Source organism: Mytilus californianus, unplaced genomic scaffold (genome assembly GCF_021869535.1).
Source record: "Mytilus californianus isolate M0D057914Y unplaced genomic scaffold, xbMytCali1.0.p SCAF_6, whole genome shotgun sequence".
Taxonomy (NCBI): Eukaryota; Metazoa; Mollusca; class Bivalvia; order Mytilida; family Mytilidae; genus Mytilus; species Mytilus californianus.
Window position 1 is genome coordinate 56,667,464 of NW_026262712.1, and position 26,906 is coordinate 56,694,369.

General features: G+C 32.4%; 1 long non-coding RNA gene across 2 annotated transcripts; it reads right to left on the reverse strand.

Moving 5' to 3' along the window:
* Positions 1 to 16,483: 16,483 nt before the first annotated feature.
* On the reverse strand, positions 16,484 to 26,457 carry LOC127705722 (uncharacterized). Of its 2 annotated transcripts, none has more exons than XR_007983947.1 (3): positions 26,368 to 26,457; positions 18,967 to 19,038; positions 16,484 to 16,875 (listed from the first exon to the last, which is right to left on the reverse strand). It is a non-coding gene; the product is annotated as an uncharacterized LOC127705722 (long non-coding RNA). The 2 variants fall into 2 exon arrangements; XR_007983946.1 differs by lacking the exon at positions 26,368 to 26,457 and adding an exon at positions 24,343 to 24,476.
* Positions 26,458 to 26,906: the final 449 nt, after the last annotated feature.

Genomic DNA, 26,906 nt, shown 5'->3' on the forward strand with positions numbered 1-26,906 from the left:
TGTTACTTTTTTAATGTGACTTTTTTTCGTTTTCTATCAACGTACATAACACTGGAATACAGTAGTTCATGTGACAAACATTGTGGTCCTCTTTCAAAATATTTGGACAGTTTAAAAATTTCAGACTCCCAATAAGTCTTATCATAATACAGATACAAAGCGAAGTGTGAACACACTGTCTGTATTGTAATCAGTTTAACTTTAAATTAATTGTAGCAACGATTGTTCTCAAAGAACCGATTGTAACGCTGAACTGTTTCTACATTTGGTCTGTCATGTCGGAAATTACAGAATTACTTCACAGTCAGATCATGGTGCAAGCAATTCAATCTCACCATGTCACCAATTGTTAAACATATAAAATGAAACAATTACTTACTACCAACATATACTGTTCCTGTATGATTATACAAACCGAAACCACTACTACATGAGGGGGTGGACACGCATTTTGGATGTGAGACGGATATAGGGGTCATAGAGAGTGGCTATATGGGATAAAGTTGATAAAAAAAATGGCAATGTGGGATATAGTGGTTAAAAAAGTGGGGATGTGTGACAAAGGAGGTAAAAAGAGTAAGGATGTTGGATATAGGGAGTACAAAAAGTGGGATTTGAGGAAAAGAAGGGACGTGGGAAAAAAATTACCAAAGCAGGATTTGGGAAATGAGCACCCCCGTGTAAACCTCTCTAACATAACAATTGATGTATGTAGACTCGATCCGAGCCAATTGTTCTGGTCTAGATTCTAAGGATGGTGACTACATGTAGCAGAAATTCACTGCCGAGGTCTGTATTATTATCCATTATGTAATACACACAGTATATGGTTTCGTTATAAATGCTCAAATGTGCAAACACGCGTTTCAGAGAACCAATGCAACAAATTAAATTTATAGGATTAAGTTTTACATTCAAACCTGTTCAAGGAATGTAATACTGGACAAGAACAAGTCAAATATGGAAAAAATCTTACATCACGAAATTTGTTTAAAGAATAGTTCAAAAACATGTGACAAAATGACGGTTATATGACAGAAGATAGCGCAATTGCAGATGGATTGGTGGGTATTTGTTTGCTTAACGTTCAGTGGCAAGTATTTCATGCATATTCAGGACCAAACTAAGTTGGACAGACGACAAAAGTGAAATGGTGACAAAGTCATTGTTCAAAATTTATTTCCGAGTTTAATAAATCTTCAAATTAAACACGTTTTAGGAATTCGTATATGTATTAATAAACAAAAACCAGATTATTTTGCAAAAAGAATTAATCTTACTCTTACTTATTTTACAAAAAGGATAGGTCAAAACCGAAAGAAAATGAACCCGGCGTTTCAAACCTTGAAAGAAAACTGGAAATAAATGGGAAATTAAAAAAAATATATATCAATCAAACAACATTGAACTTTCCATCTAAGGAAAATAATGCTGATATTTCTCTTTTGATGACAAGCCCACAGTAGCAACAACATCATTATTCTATACATGGTCAAACAAATATTACAATGTCATTGCCAGTGTTCAAACATCATCACCCACAGGTTGCCGATTGGAGAAAAGTGACAGATAGCCACACCTAAATTAAACTGATGTCCAATCAACTGCTTTCAAAAAAATAAATTACATAAATTACATAAATCAAACATGGATAAAGTAACAGAGATTTGGTTGCGTATTCAATATTTGAAAAAGTTAATATAGTTATCATTGTCAGAGACAATTGTATTATATGTATATTATATGTATAAGTTAAATTGTGGGAAATTGTTGTGTACACCCCCCCCACCCTATTTTAGACTCTCTATTTTAACAGAGAAATACAAAAGAAAATTCATACATAGTCTTGCAATTCCTGGGATCGTCATAGTTAAAGAGATGGCATAGCTAGATAATAAAATTGTCACCTACCTAGTGCAGAAAAAATCATCAAATTCAATAACTTTTGCAAATTGGAGAAATTTGACGAGTTCTATATCCGTACCAGAGACATATAATACAATTTGTATTATTATATGTCGTCCGTACAAGATGTCATTAGCAATTATTTTAAATAAAAAAAATCAAATAGTTCTTTTATCTGTATATGCAATCGGGAAAAAAAAGTCCTTTAAATCTTTGATCTAGTTGCAAAAGATGAATAATGAAATTAGAATGTTCTTTCAAACTGTAAATTATCAAAAGACAACCTGAAGACAGCCTAAGGGTAAAATACAAGTTACATGTATATTGACCTGAAAGATTACAAAAGAAAAAATCTAATAAGACTTTCAGTGATGTTTGCGAAAATGAAACAATTTTTTTTTTTTTTTTTTGTAGACAAAAAACAAATTGAATTAAGAAATTTGATCGAATGAATGAAATAAACTTTTAAAAGAATCAGTGCGCATTATTTCTTATCAAAGTGGCGAAAAACACGCATATCGAGTTACGTGGATGAAAAAGAATCACTAACAATTATGATGTCAATGTACATAAATTCATACAGATTTATCAATTTTTTATCTATAAATTACATTCCGAAATACACAGACTTGGCTCTGATCGTTGGCCGTTTAGCGAACAATTCTACATGAAATGCAGAATAATACCAATCGAAAGCAAAAGCGAAAGATTTAATATGTAGAATCAGAGCATTCCTTAAATTCAACTTTCAAATTATTTTTTGGAAAACAGCAGCATACATGTTTTAATTGAATTATGAATGCGATTGATGTACTTATTATTCCTAACAGTTAGTAATGGAAGTCTCGGCATCGTGCTCTCCCCGAGTTCGGGAGGTTTTTTGTTCAACAACTCAACATTCTCAATCGAGATTGGTATTTTCTTTTTTTCCACAAGCACTCAGTATTAATGAGTAAAGTTGGAACATAGGTTACATAAAGTCTTAACTTTATGTAAAATATTGTATTTAATAATTTATTTAATAGTCTCTCATAATTCTTAATAGAATGGCGCTTGTATATGTTTTAGTATTTAAGCTAATGATATTTTACTGTTAGTATAAATATACTATATGTTTTATATATGTATTCGAATGTTTTATGGTATACAAGTGGTGTGACTTTGATAAAATATTGAATCTAGGTTCTAGGTTAATTTGACTTGAATTCACAATAATGTCTTCTGGTAGACATAACATATTGCCGACATAGCTCTCACCGTTTCAGTCTAGAACAAAACAATGCATATTCATCTCACTTTTATATGTCCCTCGACACACATGTAAAAAGATATGAATTAAGGGAGCTACCATTCGATTTTTGGAGGGGGAAGGGAGGGGGGGCTAGGATGAAAAATTTAGTTGTGATCTCTGACCTGCCTTTTTATTTTTCACTCTATTCAGTCCTGCCTTTTTTTTATTAGTTATCCTAAATTTTTTTTTACATAAATTGTCATCCTGCCTTTCTTTTACTCAAAACTCCTGTCCTGCCTTTTTTTCAAATTTCATCCTAGCCCCCCCCCCTATAAAAATCAAATGATAGCTCCATAAAAGTTACAATTGTAGCATAATGAACTGCATTTTCACTGAATCAAACTTTAATTTTCTTTTTGAATCAGTTGAACAACTAAGGCGTGAACGATGTGTAATACTTGCCGCTGGACGTTATATCGTAACCAAATATGATACAAACATTTGTTATTTCGGGACCTTTTATAGCCTTTTATGCGGTATTTGTTATTCCGGGGCCTTTTATAGCTTTCTATGTGGTATTTGTTATTTCGGGACCTTTTATAGCTTTCTATGCGGTATTTGTTATTTCGGGACCTTTTATAGCTTTCTATGCAGTATTTGTTATTTCGGGACCTATTATAGTTTTCTATGCGGTATTGTTTTTATTCGACTTACAGTTTTTGATTGTCCTCTTAGTACCCTTTGTGTTTTATTTATTAATTGTATCAAATTCATCCTTTAAGTTTCTGAATGTGTGTTATATACATGACATTTAAGAACCAAATTGTATTCCTGACATTTTTATTTTAATATAAAAATAGGTTATTTTACAGATGACTTATAAATATAATCCAAATTCTTAACATATTAAGAAACGTTGAGTATGCCTTATATTCCTTTATGGGTCTCAACAGATTGCTCTATTTAATACTTCGATTCAATATGGAATATCATTTTATGATTATACTCGGGTCATAAAAATGGTTGTCTCACTGTAGAATAATAAATAAAAAATTGCACAAAAAAAACTTTAATTTCGATACGACAAAGAGGCCACAAAAATGTTTTATCTTTTTTTTTTTAACATTGTTGTCGAAATCGTAAACGACAGAGTATATAGACAGGTTGGTGACGAATCTACTTGAATTATTACTTCCGGTACACAAGAGCTCATCTCCAGTTAGTTTTGGTTTAATGTTATTTAAATTTCGCCCAGAAAAAACAAATTTCTGCAGTGGTAGAAAAAAACTACAACAAAAGTATTGATCCCTAGTATTTTATCCGTGTTTACATCGCGTTATTACAGTTGAGAATCTACTCTCAAATAAAATATCAAATATAACAATATCTATATCGCATTCTTTGTTAATTTTATTGATCGCTTTCTGATGTCCGATAATTATGATAGCTATTTTTAAGGGGAAAACTGTAGTATTTTTTGCCATCATAAGCAATGATACTAGTAATATTTTCTGAATTAGCTTCTTTTATTTATTTAAAACCTGTACAAGAAAAAAATGTGCGGTAGAAGTCCTTTATCATTTTGTTTTTGAAATGAAAGTGAAATGACGGTATGAGAATCTTCATATTTTGCTTGGTTATAATATCCATAACAACCGCCATTTTACATCATAACTTACTACTACTTTTCAAAATCAAAATCCTTTTTCTCATTAGATTTTAAACGGGTTTTTTTTTGAAAATAATAATATAAATATACAGAAATAAACAGATATTTAGTTAGTTAAGCATCTTTTTAATAGCTTTAACATTATATGCATACTTCAGAAAGATAACATGTTAATACGATATGACCAGAACCTTTCTTAACTGGCATTGTCACACTCTACAGGAAGACTTGTCGCCTTATCAAGGCACATTAGTCCGATTTAAGCCCGCCCGTCCTTTGATGTTTCTCCTAACGACGTGCTTGATGGAGAAGCAAGGCATAATACGTTTTTGCTTTGGCTTAATACGGCCATGATCGAACGCACGACCTCCTTCAATCGAAACGATCTCGATTGAAGGAAAAACCAAGAAATAATCTTGTAGTGATAGACATTAATCAAATCTAAATTCGAATCGGTACAAACTGTAAATGATAAAAAATAAAATATAAACTGTTGTCTGTTTTAGAATAATAAGCAATAATTATGCGTGATCTATTTGTTCCACTCAAAGTCAAATCTGTTCCTTTACATGCATTAAGTCTGAAGACTCTAGTTTATGAATTAACGTTTTGGAACGGCAACCGACAAGATATGAACTAATGAATGAGATTTCAAAATGTAACGTTATTTGGCCTTTTAAGCTTCTTTGATTATCTAGAGCGTCACTGATGAGTTTAATGTGTAGACGAAACGCGCGTCTAGAGCGTTCACAAACGACAACCACTGAATTACAGGCTCCTGACTTGGGACAGGCACATACAGAATGTGGCGGGTTTAAACTAGTTTGAAGGCGCCAACCCTCCCCCTTACCTGGGACAGTGGTGTAACAGTACAACATAAGAACAAACTATAAAAATCAGTTGGAAAGGGCTTAACTCATCAGATCGATACAAAGCAGAAATACGTCTAACAAAACACAGACCGGACGTGGTAGAGTACTTATAAATCAGAACAACAACAAAAAACACTAAGTACAGAACTGAGAGTACTCGCAGTTACTGACAGTCAGTTCAAAGCCAAAAACAACTAATAAAAAAATCATGCATCTTAGACTAAAATATCAATCTGTACACATCCAACATCCAATGGATTTAGTGTAAAGACGTCATTAAAAGTCAGAGAAAAACATGACCTTGTGCAATGCCAAGATACAGGTATTGACAGATTGTAGAGTCATGGATGTGCATATATATATATATATAAAATAACATGTTATTTTAGTTCGATTTTAATTTATTGATAAAAAAATCAATATTAATACCAACAAAAACAATTTTCAAAGATCTAATTACAGTGTTGAATTGGTAACCTTTTAGAATTAGTTTATTTTAGGGATCGATAAGTTTACCCGGATCGTATCTAAATTTCGGGACTCGGTAAACAACATCTCCGTAAAAATTAAGATGTGCTATCCCGTTTGAAATAAGTTTTCTACAGGTACAACCAAAACTCCAAACCAAATCTTTGTATTTATGGAAGAATTTGGTAAAGGTTTAAGTAATTTCTGGTAACGAAATCCCTGACTTAATAATTTTCCAGTAATACATAGATTACGTTCATTGAAATCCAAAACGTCACAACAGACACAGGCATGGCGAACGATTTGTGATATATAAACACCGAAGAAACGTCACTGTCCAACAAATGAAAATTAACAATAGGGAACAAAAAATCGTCCCTTTTGTCGGAAATTTTAGTGACGTTTCCCGTGTAAAACTGAGTTTATTTTCTTATTGGCTGTGTCATTTTTAGTTGTATCCGATTTCCTTATTTGTATGCATAGCTAGATAATAGGATATATAATGTTTAACATTTTTTTTGTACATTAAGGGGCTCAAGCCTATAAATACGAAAATATATTCAGATAAATGGATTTTCGATTAATATCTTTCCTGGTTTATACTGGAAAAAGTATAATGGAAATCGGTCAACCAGTGTAGTGCAATGTATCAGGAACAAAATTGAGTTTGTAATTCAGTCAAGCTTTTATCAAAAATTTATAAGGTATGATGAGCAATCTGGTGTCACCTTTGACCTAATTGTAAAGAAAATAGATGATGAAGAAGAAAAATCACGTACACGTGAACATTTTTTTCCATTCAATATTTTGGTGGGGTTTTTTTTCTGATTGTACACAGCATAGAAAAGATTAAAAATTATTTCTTCGAAAACCTGTTGGGTAATAAAAATGTACAAATATAACTTCAAATAGGTTCGAAAAAAAATTGAGGTACAAGATTGACCTTCTAATTAAGAAAACGTTAACTGGATGTAAATTGATGCAGGCGTTAGTTTTCTATGTATACAGTCGTTAGTCATTCAGTCATTTTTGGGGTTATATTTATGCCCCACCTACGATAGTAGAGGGGCATTATGTTTTTCGGTCTGAGCGTCCGTTCATCCGTTTGTCCGTCCGTCCGTCTGTCCCGCTTCAGGTTAAAGTTTTTGGTCAAGGTAGTTTTTGATGATATTGAAGTCCAACCAACTTGAAACTTAGTACACATGTTCCCTATGATATGATCTTTCTAATTTTAATGCCAAATTAGAGTTTTAACCCCAATTTCACGGTCCACTGAACATAGAAAATGATAGTGCGAGTGGGGGCATCCGTGTACTATGGACACAATCTTGTTTGCCAATATGTTTCGGTTTATGATATCTTCGACTCAATATGAATTTTCAGTGTCCCTTTGTTAAATTCTGCCTCGTTTTTATCTGCAGAGTAATTATCAAAGATTGCTTCATTGACAAGACATAAATTGATATGAAGTTATATATACGTAAGTAGGATCCTATTTTCGTGTTCATATTTCGTAAGGCTACAATAGATCTGAATAGTTTATGGTAATGCATGTCTATGATGATACTTAGTGTAGTAATTGTATGCCAATGAGCACCAACCAAGCAACAAATACGTCTGAATGTCAACAAACGGTCTTAATCAATAGACAAGTTTAAATTTAGAATTTGGATTTTCAAAACTTACACCCCAGTTCTATTCTTATACTTCATATTTTCTATTTCTGAAACAAGTGTAAATTGAATAGATCTATTGTTACGAATAACAATGGATTTTGACCACAGGATGTGACGAGCGGGGTTTCTGGTAACCCCTGCTTCTACATCCCGAAAACACAGTCCGTTGTTAGTCACAACAATAGAAATTGATTATTTTTTAAAAAACATGAACATAATAATTTACTAATAGTGTTCACTACAAGTCGTTTCAAGATATTAAAAAAAAAAATACATTTTAGGAAATTCCAATAGCGAAAAAAGCATCTATTTTGAATAAAAAAAACAAATCCTTTAAATACTCCTTTGCTTGAAGGTAAAATTTTTTACCAGTCATATGTCTCTATTCTAAACCATTGATCTAAAAAACGGAGATTTTTGTATGTTGAGCGTGTCTGGTCGTCGGGTTTCTAATCCAGACACACCTATCCCTCAGCATGTCCGAATATGAATGTTTGTTTATTCTTGAGAAGAGGGGGAGGGGGCTTTTTTTTTTATAAAACCGTAACATATAAAATACACTACATCTATTATGATTACCTTCATTAAACTGATACAGGTAAATACTTTGAGTTATAATATTGCCTTTATCTTTAATCTCTTCTACCAAATCCAACGCTTGGCTCAAAATGTCGTCCGTCTTATACCCGTCCATATTGACAAATGCATACAAGGAGCATGAAGTATTTTTTTTACAATAAGAATGTACGAAACGGTCAACCTTGACCTGCTGATCCATATTAGCACATGGATTTAACGGGAATATGCAAAACAGCAACTTTGACATTTGTAAAATCTACTCACTTGTCAAAGTTTGAACGAAGATAGCCAAGTAAGGTTACTAGTGGGGTTTCTGTAAAAAAATTCTTATAAATCATGGTTTGCTATTGTCAATAAATATGCTATCCGCTCTTTTTCATTCAATAATCAATGTTAACAAATATAGGGTTTAGTATTGGGTGTAAGTTAGTTATACACCTCGGGATACGGCGTGTCTGGATAAGAAACCCCTCCGGCCTTCCGGCCGTCGGGGTTTCTTATCCAGACACACCTATCCCTTAGTGTATAACTATTACATATATCATAATGATATATAATGGAAGCTATTCAATATCTTTTGGTTATATTTCACGCGGAATAAGCGTAATTATTCTTATTTATATTTTATTGTGGACTTCTAACCATGTATGACGTGAAGAGATTGTAAAACTAAGTAATAAGATTATTTGTAAAACGTCTCATTACAGGAGCATTGTTACGATTGCTTCCCTTAATGCGCTTATAAAAGTACTTTAAGTCTACAAGAAAACCATAGGTTCCATCTGTATATAATGTGTACTTCCTTGTTCAAATTTGTTTAAGTAAATTTATGAGTATGAAGTGAAACAACCTAAGAATTACAAAAGTGCAATAAAATGACACAACACAACATATCAATAATGCCTCGTTTAATAATACGTTTGCACAATTAAAAAGGTTCGTGTCGAAAGTGTAATGCCAGGGGAGAAGGGGGCTAATGTGTATAAAAGAAGATGCTGTAGGATTGCCAATGAAACAACTTTCTACAAGAGTCCAAATGGAGTCGATTTCAGCAACTTTTATGTGTGATATGTGTTTAATTGTTTGATTTCCTTTCTCTCGCTCTCTCACCGAAAAAGATTTTTTTTTCAATATTTATATTACGACGAAAAATAGTTTAGTAGGTGATAAGGTGGTAAATAATTAAAAACATAATTGTATAAGTACCTTTCGTACTATTCAAATTGTATAAATTGTGTAAAAGAGAGGCGAAGGATACCAAAGGGACATTCACAAGTAGTTCCTAAATCCATTACAAACTGACAACGCCAAGGCCAAACAAGACAAACAACAGTTAGTACACAAAACAAACTAGTTAACCAAAGACTGAGCAACACGAACCCCACCAAAAACTGGGGGTGATCTCAAGTGCTCCGGAAGGGTTAACAAATCCTGCTCAACATGTGGCACCCGTCGTGTTGCTCATGTATGTACAAACCCGGTGATATGTCTAATTCGGTAGGTCACATTCGGGTGAAGGGGATGAGATTGTAGTTGCAATTGGAACATATCCGTCGTCATCTGTGAAACAGATATTCCATAACGGTCAACTAACTCGTGATGGCGTCCGTAAAATTTACGAACAGATTATTTCAACTTTGTAACTTATATTTTGAAATAGTAAGTTGTGTTTCATCATTTAAACTTCTCTGGCTTTTTAATGTAGTGGTTTGACTGATGCACCACGGTGGAACGCTGATTAACGTTGACAAGTCACTGAAACTTCTATATGTCTTAATGGGAAAAACCATTTGATGTCCGTGGGGTGGGCGTTAAAAATGAATACCCTGGCCTAGTAAGAGCTGTCAATAAATAACTTTGTCCAAGACAGGTTGAAAATACATATTTTGCAACACAAAATATTTGACTTAATTGATTATAAAAGTGAACATAAATTTTCACTCGGTAAAAAAATAAGTATAGTAACATATAAAAATGAATAGGCAATCGTCAAAAAATCCTCTGCTCCCTCCCCTGTTCCAAATTATTGTCCCCTAAATTAAAATATTTTAAAAATTATTTGTATTTCAAACTGGCCTACGTAAAATAGGTTTTACTGTTGCAAATCGAATTTATCAAGAGACGCGTAGCGATCAAGTTTGATGTCGCCTAATCAAAATTGTGATTATAAACAAACTGTATTAGATGTTGTTGTTGATTACATACAATGTATCTTTCTGTTTTTATTGACAACTATAGGTCACCATACGGCCTTCAGCAATGAGCAAAATCCATGCCGCGTAGTAACCTAAAAAAAGGCCTCGAAATGACAAATGTAAAACAATTCAAACGAAAAACAATTAGCCTGATATATGTACAAATAAAAACTGTTTGTTGTCCTTCAGATGTTTTTTTGTTAATATTGATCGTTGGGCTGCTGTCTCATAAAGGTACATCTTACCAATCATGTATTCATGCAATAATGTTTCATCATCTCACTGTCAGTTTATTGTTTAAAATTGAAAGGATTATAATACAATATCTGTCAACATATAAAATTATGTATTTTCTAAACATTTTTTCTATTTTTATACAGTAACTCTAAAAATTAAAAATTCATACCGCGCCAACACCTGTTTCATATTGTAAACAAGCTCTGAATATGTTAATAACATTCCACAGTGCAGTTCATTTAGTACGAGTAATCGATTTCTCTCAATCACTGGTGTCACGTACATCAAAGTGGGCGTCCGTTTGGCTGTGTGCGATGTACATGTACAAATACGCAGCCGCGTTCAGTCAGAATGGGGATGCCTCGTGTAAAGAGAGTGAGTGCCACGCTCTCTGCACGTAAGGAACCCTTGCAACAGTTCTTTATGGCTCCGTAGGTGGCCTGTTGCAAGGCAAAAAGGCTGTTCCTATCCAATATACCCTCATTTTCCAGTGGAAGTCCATATTTCCCAGATTTTCATCCAGGACGACCTATACTACAGGACCTTCCTATTGTATTCAGTGTTACTTTGTTCCAGTCCTAAATATGCATGTAATATTTGCCACTGGACATTAAGCAACCAACAATCCTTCAATCATTTACTAGTATCACAATGCAGGCCGATGATATGTTATGCTACATGTATGAATATACCCTATTGTGTATGTTAAGTTAATAAGACAGCAACAAACCGACACAAATAACCAAGAGACATATAAAAGACTACATACAATTTGAGCAATTTATACGGTGTCTATACAATATAACCCTACAAAGTCCGTAGTCCATATAATCTGTGAATAAATAAAACAAAACAAAAATAAAGACCTGAAAGCCACTTCAAAATTCTCCAAATAACAAAACAAACATTAAGGTATGATATATGAAAACTATTAAAAATAAGTTACTAATTTGGCACATGCACTTGAATATCTGTCAGTGTCAAACTACTTAGATGATTCTCCCCCTTTTTTAATATCAATCAGTTGACTTAAAAACACAGTAAAGCATATACTATAAAAATCAGTAAAGGGAAAGTACTGAGATATGAAATAGCGGTATACTAGTAGTTGATCATAAGAACACAACTTAATCAATAAACAATCTTAAAAATATACCGTATTAAAAAAATGCTCACAGTTGCTGAAAGTAATCTCAAGGTACTTAACCTGCTAATACGGAAATAATGCCGTCCTACACCCTGATATCGGTTTCAGAAAAAAATCTTACGACTAAAATTGACGGTTAGTACAAAAAAGTAAAATAACAAAAATACCAAACTCCAAGGAAAATTCAAAACGGAAAGTCCCTTATCAAATGGGAAAATCAAAACCTCAAACACATCAAACGAATGGAAAACAACTGTACTATTCCTGACTTGGTACAGGCATTTCCTTATGTATAAAATGGTGGATTAAACCTGGTTTATGGTTAGCTAAACTTCTCACTCTTATGACAGTCGCATATAATTCCATTATATTGACAACAATGTGTGACCAAAGCAAACAGACATAATAGGTAAACATGTCAAAAATTGGGGTACAGCAGTCAACATTGTGTTATGATCTATAAAAACAAACAACTATGTCAACAAAGTAAAACAAAATGGCATATAGACACTCTATAGACAAAACACATAAGCAAAAAATAAAGACAAGTATACAAAAAATGACCATAGCACCATAACACAATGGCAGAATGTATAAATACCGAGCCACAACAAAAGGATATTACCAAAAATTAACTAAACAGCAAAAGTTTAAAATATACATAGCCAATAAAAAGAACACTATATAAAAATAAGGAGATGTGGTATAATTGCTAGTGAGACGACTATCCACCAAAGTTCAAATAAAGTGGATGTAAGCAATTATAGGCAATCGTACGGCCTTCAACAATGAGAAAAATCCCATACCGTATAGTCAGCTATAAAAGGCCCCGACATGACAAATATGAAACAATTCAATTGAAAAAGCTAACGGCCTGATTTATAACAAAACAATTTACGAAAAACAAATATAACAGACATGAACCAACGACAACCACTGATCTACAGGCTCCTGACTTTGGACAGGCACATAAAGAATGTGGCGGGGTTAAACATGTTTGTGAGCGTTCACCCCTCCCCTAACCTGGGACAGTGGTGCAACAACACAAAATAAGAACGAACTATACAAATCAGTTGAAAAAGGCTTAACTCATCAGATCGACACAACGCAGGAAAACATCAAACAAAAACCGGACGTGACAGGGTATTTATCCATCCCTCATCCCTAACAACAAAAGGACTATAACAAACAATCAAAATGTATACTGAATTGTGTAAGACTTACGATCAATAGTGGTCGTAAGATTTTTTTGTGAAATGCAGACCTGTATTTCATAGAAGATTTCATACATTTGACTTAGGTCTTGGTATGCAATGCCCATATCAAACCTCACAGAAAAACAAAAGAGTCATTTCAATATTGCCTCATGCAAACTATAAATCAGCGATTTCGTTTTTATCTAAAAAAAAAATCTAGTACCTTTATCAATAAAGTTATGAAGAGATAAAGATTTGAAGAACAATTTCTACACTTGTAAGTATGCATTTTTATCATTTCATGTGGGTGGTGTAATACTTCTCCAATAATCTTTATTTGTGATTCAATTTAGTACAAGTTTTGACTTGTTTGTGTTGTATATATCTCGCTGTTTAAAGCGTGTTGCATGTTCATTGAAATTTGAGACTTCACTTTTCAAACAGGCGCATATGCATGATATTGAATCAACTTAAAAATGTACACTCAATATAAGAATGAACCAACAGAACAGCACGATCAGGAAAGGAAAAATCAATGTCTGAAAAGAGACATCTTTCTTCGGGAAATAACATGCTACTGTCTCGGGTTAGGGTAAAGGTTTGCGCCTGTTTAAACGTTTAAACCCACTGCATTTTTATGCATCTGTCCTTAGTCAGGAGCCTGTTGTTCAGTAGTTGTCGTTTATTGGTGTGGTTCAAACGAGTTTCTTGTTTCTCGTTTTTCATATAGTTAGACCGTTGGTTTTCCTGTTTGAATTGTTTTACACTAGTCATTCTGGGGCCCTTTATAGCTTGCTTTTCGGTGTGAGCCAAGGCTCCGTGTTGAAGGCCGTACTTGACCTATAATTGTTAACTTTTTTATACATTGTGACTTGGATGGAGTGTTGTCTCATTGGCACTCATACCACATGTTCTTATTAATATTGAAAGAGGAATTGTCACGACTACAATGATATAAATATGTTTTTGTTTAAATTTTTGCTCCTTCTGTATTCATACATCGTTGGCTCTGTGTGTTTCTGATGAAAGCACATCCAAATATCACTCGGAAAGCATATTCTGTACTTTCAGTTTTATATGCACAGCACCTTTTCATGGTACATTATCATTACGTTTTTTCTGAATATGATAGAGATGATTATAATTATTAAGATATAAACATTTCATGGTGAACGGTTCTTCCTCCCAAATATGTTTTTGGAACTTTAAGAGAGATCGTTGTTCATGCTTTGAATTACTAAGTTGTGCACAGTCTTTGAGTTTGTTCAGCTTTGAGTTCTTTCAATCGAATTAGCAATCGTCCATGCTAACTTTGTGTAAAATAAATCGAGAAATACAACAGGTTACTATGAAGTTGAGATCCGTTTCATACTAAAGATTTAAGTTCACCGGTATATAGGCTATATAATTCATCTGGAAACACTTAAACAACCTACACAGTGAAAATTACGCTTATATATGCTATTATTATACCATTTATGTTCATTTCGGGTGTGTATAATTACACTAAAACTTTTATAGAATAAGACAATAAAGAAACAAATCGGAACACTCTAGAAAGAACAAACAGGATAAATCATTTCATTCTTTTCATTCATCAATGACTTGGTCATTTGTATTTGCTGGATAAAGGAGAAAGACTGATTGGCTCACCGACAGGATAATGTTTCTGGGTTTGTCGACAGGACATAAACTGTGCAGGACTAGTAAATAGATTAGTTCATATCCATATCAATTAAAGGATGTAATCATGTCAATTTTTGTCAGATGTTCGGACTCCTTGGGTTTTTTCCTACCATACTGGGTAAAATATTTTGCCCCATATCACTCACTTTTCTTTTCAAAGAAGACTTCAATAGCTCATAAAAGGTCATTTACCAAAATTTAAGGAGATTCTAGATATTTTTTCTTATGATTTGAGACCCAAATAATGGCAATGCTAAATATAAGGTAAAAGTCCGAGTCAGCCTTATCCCTTTTTTTTATTACTTAGAAATCTCGAAAAGGAATTCCATAACCTATCAATATTTTTAGCTTATTTTCTTCATTAACTAAATTAATGATGTTCTGATTTATAGTATCAATTTTAAATTCGATTTTTTTTTTATTTCACATGATACATCCTTAACATGTTCTTCTTATTATGGATGTAATAATTGCCACTGGACGATAAGTAGCCAACTGTTCTAGTGATAATCACTTTTAGAGATGGTTCAGAATTCTAAGGACTGTGGGTAATTTCATTGTTCGTTCACAAAATTCAAAATAACGTAACATCATTGGTTGGCTATCTATTAAATTCCGCCAAAGGCGTGGAATTACGTATACTCCGCCTTAAAAGGGATGTTATTTACCAATCAAGGTTGTAGTTGACGCTTTTGTAAAAAATAGATTCCGAAGCGGCGAATTGAAGAGCTTGACGAATGTACAGTTATCTCCAAGTCAGGGAAACATTTTGACAAGTTTCTGATCCACATTAAGAAAATTCCTGTTTGTAATTACTAGATGGTTGACGGAAAATGCCATGAAAACGGGTTGTGGCAGCAGGTGCTATGCAAGGGGAACATACGTTGAAAATTGTATTGACCATTAGTCAACTGATATGCCCCGGTAATTTTTTCCCTGTAATCTGCTATTTTCATGATTATATACCTCTGTGATTAATTGTGTTATCGTGGTTGTTTGTTATTTTTTTCTATTTTCTTCTGTTCTTGTATTGTCCGGTTGATATGCTACATATATTGACTATTTACTAATTTATTTGCTATCAACATTGTTGCTTTATTGTATTTTATATTCTATGATAGTGATAGAGGATGTATGACGTCTTTATTTAATCGGAAACGTGTTAAAGACGGCAAAAGTGTATACACAAAGAAAAGCTAAAACTTTAGTATAATTGTATTGCTGCAACGTTGGTTGTGGGCATACCTGACAATTTTCTGCGAAAGCAGTCTCATTGTTTTTTTACCCCACAATCTTGTTGGTTGTAAGAGCTTTAGTTCCTGCATGTTGATACTGAGTTATTGAAACCTTAATTCTATTTGACAAAAATATATAAAATTTCAATTCCGCCGCGGTGATCCTTAGAATTTTGATGCATCAAATAAGTTTGTAATTTTGTACCATTGAAAAATGTACTGAATATTGAAATATGCCTTGTTTTTGTATATATTTCAGTAATTTTCTTTGATATACAAACAATCAAGGAATAAAATGGAATTATTTTCCAACAGAATGTGAGACACTTATCAACATCTATTTTGTAAAACAACATAATTATACAAATTAACACTACATTTTTGGCATTAAAATTTTATTTTAAAAACAAACTTTTAGGCAATAAAAATACATTTATCAACAACGATTTCAAGTAAATGAATAACAAATGAATATAAATAATACGGATTTCAAGCTATTTTCTTGTTCATGTTTGGCAATTGTCGCATCCCTCTGTGTATATGTGTATTCCGGCACGGAGCTTAAAACGCTCTTCTTACACTACATTTTAAATTATATTAATTATACGACTGCATTATTCCGGATGCAAATATTTACTTCCAATGGCTTTTCTTATTATGAAACTAATTAGTAAGACTACCGATGTAATTATGACGATTTCCAAGGTCCTCCAGACATATTTCATTTTTTTGGAAGTTGGTCCGTGTTTTTCGGTTGCAAAATCGTCTTCATCCTGGACCTAATAATATAAAGGAATTGTTAACTTGTGTGTTAGTCTAATTGATTACAGTCTACTATTGTATAAAATATATAAAGTTTCAGCTTTGCAAACAAACATATTTTTTTTTAAATTCTTGATAGCATGCCTTTAAGAAACCTTTTTTTCCTTTCTAAATATAAAAAAAAGAAGATGTGGTATGATTGCCAATGACACAACTCTTCACAAGAGACAAAATGACACAGAAATTAACAACTATAGGTCACCGAGTGTCCTTCAACAATGAGCAAAGCCCATATCGCGTAGTCAGCTAATGTTTATATGAGAGTTAAAAAGAGAATATTTGAATGAATTTAGTACCAGTAAGTTTGTTTTCAAAATATGTATCGGTATTTCTTTCTAAATATGTTTTGGTAAAATTGTTTGTAGTGAAGATATTTGAAAGTGTCAAGCAAAAATAATATATAATCTATAGCCTAATAGTCTAGAAGTTAGCGGGTGTGGGTGTCCTCGTTATTTTTCATTTATTAGTTTCAATAATTTTACCACAGAGTATAAATAAAAATTCCGCTGAGGACATGCAATGTGTCTCAGATGCAAAATCTCAGACTGGAATAAATTGTGTTGAAATGATTGTGATTGCATAACAAGTCTATTTATCATGAAGCTCCTGAAGCATAGGTGTTAAGTCACTCCTTAATTAATTAAGCAATAAATCTTTGTTATGGCAGTTTGTTAACATTTTAGGTACATGTATACTGCATGGTATGACAACAAGCAGTTCACTCAACTTCATTCTATTGAATATATATTTTTAAAAATAGGTGTGGGTGTATTTCTTTATTTAGTGTTTTAACTACAAAGGTTTAAAAAATAGATTTACATTTATTTATTCATTAACATAATCTATCATCAAATTAACCGTTTTCCATGATTACCAAAAGTAATAATTGACCGGAAATGATGGAAGGATTAAGTACTGTTTATCCTTTCGTGGAATCTTATGTCGTTGGGTTGCTATCACATTGACGTAACCACATATATCCTTTTGTACATAACAATAAATTTAATTTTCTAAGACTCGGACTAAATATGTCAAGCTCGGAATAGTCCGAATCTTAGCAAAGCACGGAATATATTTATCAAAAATTGGAACTCATATTTGTACCACATCTTACAACAAATCTGACATGAACACAAAATGACAAAAAAAAACCAGTAACATTAAGATTGTACAAAAACAACAACTAGCAAGGGACTTGAGATAGGGACATTGAATTGCGTCACGGTTTGAATTGTTTCTAATTTTAGATCCCAACCCTCCTCTTTTGATCACAATCTTTCCAACCCTCCTCTTTTGATCACAATCTATGGACTAATGTTGTGTAGTTGGACTAATGAGGGTGTGGAAAGGGGTTTACAGAATAGAGATTAAAGGGTAAAACATTAATATAAAGAATAGAGAAAAATGGACCAAAAAATAAAGAATAGAGAATAATGAGATGCTAAAATATAAAGAATAGAGAATAATGGGCAAAAAGTATAAAGAATAGAAAAAATGGCCTAAAAAATTAAAGAATACAGAAATGAAGGACCCCCATCCATAACTTCACTAATGTTGTTTTTCTTTTCTTAATTGGACTATGCAAAGAAGGATTAGAAATTGACGGTCATATGTTGATTTTTTTTATGTCAATCGGCCGCCAAGTGGCGGTGAAGACTTCTGTCAAATTCCTTCACACTTAGAGGGGTATCTGTTGCCTCTTAACTGGTATCATTTTTTGATAAACATTCTATTTGTTCTTCCAAACCTGCTTCGAACTAGAAACCGAAACTGGTTTTACATTTCTTTTTTGGAAAACCAAAACCTGTTTCATAACCTTATCAAACCTCACCTTGTTGTTTGAACAGCTACACAAACAAATATCAGAACTTTTTTATTTGTTTTGAAAACGGTAAACCAAAACCGATTTTAACAGGTTCAAACCATTCAAAACAAAAACCGTGTTTAAACCAAATCCAGTTTTACTGAAACAAATACGCCCTAAGTTAGTCGTCTGATTAATTTCATTGAGATGGTACTATGAGCATGTCGATATAGTTTACTTGTACCTGAACATCTGTAAACTCTGTTAATTCAATTTGTTGTTCATTTTCCATCTAATAAATTCAGCTTCTTTATATCTGAGAAAAATGTAAAACTACATGAAATTAGTTTCAAAACAAGATATTGTGGGCGTGTGTAATATAGATTAATACACAAGAAGCTATGCAACACATTGTTATTAGCATTCGACTTTTACAGGTTTAGATTAAGACTGCAGACGTGATAATCAGTGTAACAGGTTGACAAATTTCAACTTCAACTTCAAAAAGTCAAGAGTTACCTTAGCTACAAGTGGAGATAATCTAATATTGCAACTGCCAGTAGTTTCCCTTATCAATATTCCCACGGCAGTCAATTCAAACCTTTATATATAATAGTCAGTATAAACCCCAGAATACATTTGCAACTTTTCTCTCAGGAGATAATCAAAGTTAAGAAATGAGTGAAAGAAAATATAAAGGGACAATCAAAAACCATTAGACGAAGAAAATCAGTCAAAACCTTTAATTAAAAGAATAGGAACGAATTCAAAAGACAAATATAACGTAGAATCCGCTTAACACTATATAGAAAAATAAAAGATTGGTCAACATGAACCCTATTTAAAACTGGATGTGTACCCAGGTCGCCCGGATGGGTAATCAGTTCCCAATCAATAAGTGCACCCTTATTGTAACTTATTGCAGGTTGAATTTGACAAGTTTCATTCGGGGATGTCATAAATGAGGACATAAAGGTGTTTATGCTACAACAATTATCTCTTTAAAAAAGTTATTTAAGGCAATTTATGCAAGACAATTAAACACATGTCAGTCATTTATTTGAAGGTCTGGATGGGGTTTAATAAAAAAAAAATTATCGAAGATGCCAGGTGTATAATTTAGTACGCAAGACGCACATTGTGTCTATACAAAGGATTCATCAGTGACGCTCGAATAAAAAAAATTAAAAAGGTAAAATGTAAAAGGCCAAATAAAGTTTGTACGAGATCGAAGAGCATTAAGGACCCAAATTCAGAATAGAGAATAATAGGCAAAACATACAGAATATGTAAGAAAAAAAGATAAAGAATATAAAATAATGGGCCTTAAAATTGAAAGAATATTGAAACAAAGACCCCATCTAGATCCTTTTTTATTGACAAAATAAGAATCACGCGACAATTTGAATCTGTTCTCTTACGTGCTTTTTCAGTTCTTTGTGATTTGGTTGGCAGTATACAATTGCATGTAACGTAATTCACCGTATTTAACTAATATAAGTTTCTTGAAGAAAAAAAAATTAAATATTACGCACATTCTGAACAAACACAGTGAAAATTTCAAGTCGATTTACATATTTATTACGTAATCATAAGCAATGTGAAATACCGTATATACATGTACAAACATGTACATGTAACAGTTGATTTCATAATGCAAGTAAATATACACGTATAATGACAACAAGGGGGAAATGTCGACATTCCTAAATAAACAACACGTCAAAGTTTATAAAAATGCTCTTGTTTATGTAATGTGATAATAAAGTGCGCATGCAGTTGTTCTTAAAATTTACAAGAGGGTCTGGATGGTGTTTACAAAATAGAGAATAACGGGCACACAGTGCAATGAAGGGCAAAAAATATGAAGAATAGAGAAACAAAGGCCAAAAAAATAAAGAAAAGGGAATAATGGGGTGCTGTAATAGAAAGAAGAAAGAATAATGAGGTGCTGAAATAGAAAGAAGAAAGAATAATGGGGTGCTGAAATAGAAAGAAGAAAGAATAATGGGGTGCTGAAATAGAAAGAAGAAAGAATAATGGGGTGCTGAAATAGAAAGAATAAAGAATAATGGGATGCTGAAATAGAAAGAATAAAGAATAATGGGGTGCTGTAATAGAAAGAATAAAGAATAGAGAAACATGGTCTTAAAAAATAAAGAATATAGAAATGAAGGACCCCCATCTAGACTCTCTTACAACGCTTTGTGAAAAATCTGAACACTTACATGAAACGGTATTTATGTCGACGAATAAATCAAAACCAGAACAGTGGTCCATTATAGTCTGAGCCTTGTCTTATAAATGAAGTAAGTGTACCAAGTTAGGAGATAAGACTAAAAGCCGGAGAATAATGTAAACAAACGAATATGATTACGTGACTTTTGGTAATAACTTTTATGGTTAACCAAACACCGTGTCTTTAATTAAAAAGAGTCCAAAGCAGAGGTGTAGGGGGAATTAGAAAAGTAGACAAGACAAACTATACATTTATAAGTGAAAGTGACATCTTCTTTCTTAAACACGGTGTTGAAAAAGTAGAGTAAATTCAGTTTTAATTTAGTACCTTCAGTAAAGGACCGTAATACCCTTCTCTGGTTGGTTCTATTAAAAATATCATCATGTGATCTTTAGAAATTGTACTTCTATTGATATAGAAATACTTTAAAATCATTAAGTTTGATTGCTTTTAATATCATTCGTCTAATTTTACTACAAAAAAACGCATCAAAGATACAAGGCTTATAATTGTGTATGTACCAGACGCGCGTTTCGTCTACAAAAAAACTCATCAGTGACGCTCGTATCAAAAAAGTAAAAGGCAAAAAAAAAATATCGTTTGCCAATATTGCAATATATTCAAGACAGGCAAAAGATAAATGATAATTTTTTTTTGTAGACTGCGCAAGTAATAGATCACGAAAATAGAAGCTGTTTGAACACGATGTAAGTAAAAAATGTTCGACCCCTCCCACAAAAATAAATAATAATATAATATTATCTATATCTATATTAATATATATAGATTCTACCACTGTATCGAGTGTGATACGATATTTATCCACTCGAGACAGTTAAATTTTCAAATTTAAAACGCGAGGCTCGCCGAGCGTTTTAAATATTTAAAATTTAACTGCCGAGAGTGGATAAATATCGTATTACACGAGATTTTGTGGTGGAATCTGTTTCTCTAATGATTTTCAAACAATATGCAGGCAAACTTATTCCTTCTTTTTGAATGATCTGCAAAAAGATGTGTTCTTTCTATGTGACGTCATCAGACATGGTCGCCTTTTTTCATGCCGTCACAATGGGAAATTCAGAGGAAAGCAAGACAATTCGACGTCATAATCGGATTTTAACCAATGAAGAACTGAGATCAAACGAACCACACGTTGATTAAATTTTTTTATACAATGGGTGCAGAAAGGGATAAATTGACCGCGAAGATTTAGAGAAATATATATATATGAAGGACTCACAACCATGGCGTGTTCCATATCTATGGCAGATTCCAAATCTATGGAAATTTGACGTCATGCCATCCCAAATCTACGGCAGATTTTTTTAAATCCAAATCTATGGTAAATTTTCTAGTTTCCTAATCTATGGCGGATTTACTTGTTTCCAAATCGATCTATGGCAGATTTTTTAAAATCCAAATCTATGGTAAATTTTCTAACGTTAGTTTCCTAATCTATGGCGGATTTACTATTTTCCAAATCTATGGCGGATTTACTAGTTTCTAAATCTATGGCGGATTTACTAGTTTCCAAATCTATGGCGGATTTACTAGTTTCCAAATCTATGGCAGATTGACTAGTTTCCAAATCTATGGCAGATTTACTAGTTTCCAAATCTATGGCGGATTTACTAGTTTCCAAATCTATGGCGGATTTACTAGTTTCCAAATCTTTGGCGGATTTACTAGTTTCCAAATCTATGGCAGATTTTTTAAAATCCAAATCTATGGTAAATTTTCTAACGTTAGTTTCCTAATCTATGGCGGATTTACTATTTTCCAAATCTATGGCGGATTTACTAGTTTCCAAATCTATGGCGGATTTACTAGTTTCCAAATCTATGGCGAATTTACTAGTTTCCAAATCTTTGGCAGATATACTAGTTTCCAAATCTATGGCAGATTTACTAGTTTCCAAATCTATGGCGGATTTACTAGTTTCCAAATCTATGGCAGATTTACTAATTTCCAAATCTATGGCGGATTTACTATTTTCCAAATCTATGGCGGATTTACTAGTTTCCAAATCGTTGGCAGATTTTGTGCAAATTGAGGACAAGTCACTACATATCTGATCAATGACTTGCCTTAAACATGTGGCTTTCTCAAGAAATCTTACTTTGTAACAGTGTATGTGTTCAACCATCGTTAGCGGCATCGACAACGTATTAAATATGACGTTTTTTTAATTGTGACGTTATATGTTACTCTTTTTTCCCGGAAAATTACACAATAAAAAAATTTGCCATAGATTTGGAGAAAAAACCTGCCATAGATTTATGATGTGTATGGTGTTTGTGACGTCATATTTGTTATATATTTGAATTCTGTCATAGATCTGGAACCCACCGTAGATTTGTTTTCTTATGTATATATTTATGAAAAAACAATAGTGATCAGTTAAAATACCATGGGATAGGCATTGACTGACGAGTGCTGTCCCCTGGCTTGATACCTACGCTCAAATTGGTCTATTAGAACCGCTAATAAATATTCAAAAAGTATGCAAGTAAATTTTGACATTTGGAGATAATGCAATATGAATATTCTATAAAACAAAGTACAAATATATAGGCTATATTAGGATGCACGTAATACATGTACTGCAAACACTATTAAATAATTTGACTTTAATTGACTTTTCTCAAAGACGTATACTACGAACTTTCTGTAAAAATTATATTTCATTGCCATTAAAATTTCGGTTTTATTTATTTAAAATTTACAGGGGGTTACAGAAGTCATTTTTGTTTGTACGAATCCTTCCAATGTATATGTTTTATCTGAAAACATGATTTTGCCATTCCGTTGGCCTTTGGGCCTCACCGTGGCACTAAATGGTAGTGTTTTTGAATAGGCCGGATAGGACGTATGGCAGAGAAAAGGTTAAGTGTCTTGGCTTTCATCCCTTTGTAGGGACTTGTCAACAATTAACGTACCAATAACAATGTCTCATTCTTGATAGTTCTTACAGATGGAAGAAAGCGCTAGATACTAAACGTCATTTGAACTCACTTAATTACCATTATTTTGTCATAACTTTTATACCTTATAATATATGCATATAATATATAAACTGGATTCGTATACCAGATAGCTATTATATAGCTGAATACATGCTTTAGATAATCCCCCTGATATTACATGAAATATTTGCCACTGGGCTCTATATAAACAACAATCAATCACTGCTTAAGATAAATATATAAATACCAAATCAAAGATTCAAACAGATAAATATAATATGACACCTTACCTTTATCAACGATGGACAATTATACACTTACGAACAGGATCAAAAATATAAGAAATACATGTATACATAAGCACGCATGGAATAAATTATTGTAGTAGTAAAGTGAAGGATTCCTAGTGTACCTGTCATAGTCTGATTTTGTAATTCAGAAGAAGACAATCGACAATTCTAAGAAACATAAAACTTCAATCCGGATTGTAACTGTAAACATTCACATAAAACACCAGTTGTAAACACTACAGGCATAAAAACTTATAATATATAACATGACAAATTACGGTAAATGACAGTTATTTACATAATTTTGTGTAGTTATATGAACTTTGTTAACTTTATAAACCGGATCTTATTTACACGTGTATACATTATCTGTCACCTGTTGTAGCTTTAGTGTTGCTTACACATAATATGATTGAAAGTACTAGCCTAAGGTATTAGGATCTGAATTGGTGTTGGGGGAGGGGGTCGTTTCTGTTTCTTTAAAACAAAAATATGTGTTGTCCCACTTTCCTCTTATATTTAGTATGGTTTCTGATTTTAAATCGTTTCAATTGCTTACATCCACTTTATTTGAACTTTGGTGGATAGTTGTCTCATTAGCAATCAAACCTCATCTCCTTACTTTTATATTAATATATAGAATATTTATGAAAAAAAAAGATATGTCTGAATGACTATGTATTTGTTTTTTTTAGTTACAAGCATGTGAAAAATTAAAATATTTTTGCAAGGAAATGACCCCAAATTTATTTTAAAAAATAGCCCCCCCCCCCCCCACCTTCCTTAAAAAGATAGAGAAGATGGGGGTGTTAAAGTATAAGGAATAGAGAAATGGGCAAAAATATAGCGAAAAAATGGCTAAAAAACTTAGGAATACAGAATTGAAAAACCCCCCTTCCAAACCCTCATATTAAATAGAAGTATTCAAATCATTTCAAAACTGCTTAGAAGTATAGGGGCTTTTTGAAAAAATGTTGATACTTAGCCTAGGGAAAAGCCAACAGTCGAGAACCATTGGGATTAAGAAGAAATAGTGTTTATAAAACCTTGCACTGCGAAATCTCACTCAACAGGATTCGACACTTCTGTAATTACTAAAATCAGTTGTGCCAGACTTATAATACAAATGTAAATAAAAACAAATAAAATTTGCGCTGAGCTTCAAACTACATTCTTTAAACATATCAATACTTTTGGGCCAATCGAATCAAAATATTTGATAACCAATTACTCTATAGTTACTATTATATACCTCTTGAGATACAAAATAATTTAATGTAGTATAATTCTAATATAAATAACAACTCTTTCAACTCAGAAGTTTAAACTAATTATGATAAGAACATGGCAAACGTTCTCTCGAATAAGCATGACATATTTGCCACTGGACATTAAGCAAACAATAATTAATCAATACCTAGAATATGATTTGCATATCTTTTTATTATCATATCGATTGAACATTTTCATTGTTTTTGTGCACAGATTGAGAAGAATTAGAAAATCAATAATTCTAAAATAATATCTTTGTACGTCTTAATCAACATGATAAAATAAATGTTGCTTAAAAAAATATAATAAAAATATATATTAATCAAATCCCGAAATCCCGTGTCGATTTAGAATTAATGACTTGCATGAATATTCAAAAACAATATATTAAACTTCATATTTACCTAATTCTACTCATTTATTATTTAAAAGTGTAATCCTTTCCAGTGGTTTGAAGTTCATTAATATCTACCCAAAATATCGTATATTTGAGAAGAAAGCGATGGACTCTGATGGGTATTTCATTTTGCAGGATAAATTGTTTGTCTTTAAATTGATGTTGGACTGATCGTCAATGAGGCTCAAGAAGGGAGAATTTGAATATTTTACCGTCAAAATTCTTGTTATTTTTCTGACACAAACTCACAATATAGTAGGAAATACTGCTCATTTACAAAAAATCTTAATATGCATGAAAGGGGGAGGGGCGCTTAAAAGAAAATGTCACTTTAACCATAGATACATCTATGCTTTAACAGATTTAAGTGATAAAATCAAGAAATTTACACATATTATACAGTTGCTTCATATTTCAATGCAAATGAAAATTATTTAAAAAAAAACATGCATAATAGAAAGTTTCAGTAGGAACTTACTGTTTGGGAATTGTCAGATTGCGTATAATCACAAGTTAAATTTGTGACGCATTCTTCGACATTTAACTTGTTTTACGAAAAATACCATATAACAAGTAACATGTGTGGAAAATGTTCAGGTAAAAGGATAATTATATGCAAATCATATCAAGCTGGCGATTTTACACTTTACAAACACAAAATTGAATATTTTCGATTAGGATTTAATAACATTATAACAATGATTTGAGTAAAAGAACATTTTTCATTATTTCCGTTAAGTACAAGGTCACAGTGGTTTTGAAGACGTAATAATACTAATTTTAAATAAACAAAACTATACAGGATCCGTTTTTAATTCATGAATTGTTATTTTTTTCTGTATGTTGAACTTACACGAAAATTAAATTTGTTTTGCACTTAATGATAAAATTTGTAACTGAGGTGTAATTATATGACTACCTGCTAGCAGTAGAATCAGTATTAGATTTAGGGGATCATATTTTCATGTATTTGGTGAATAATTTTGTCGTCATATATTGCAACAGTTTCAACATTCT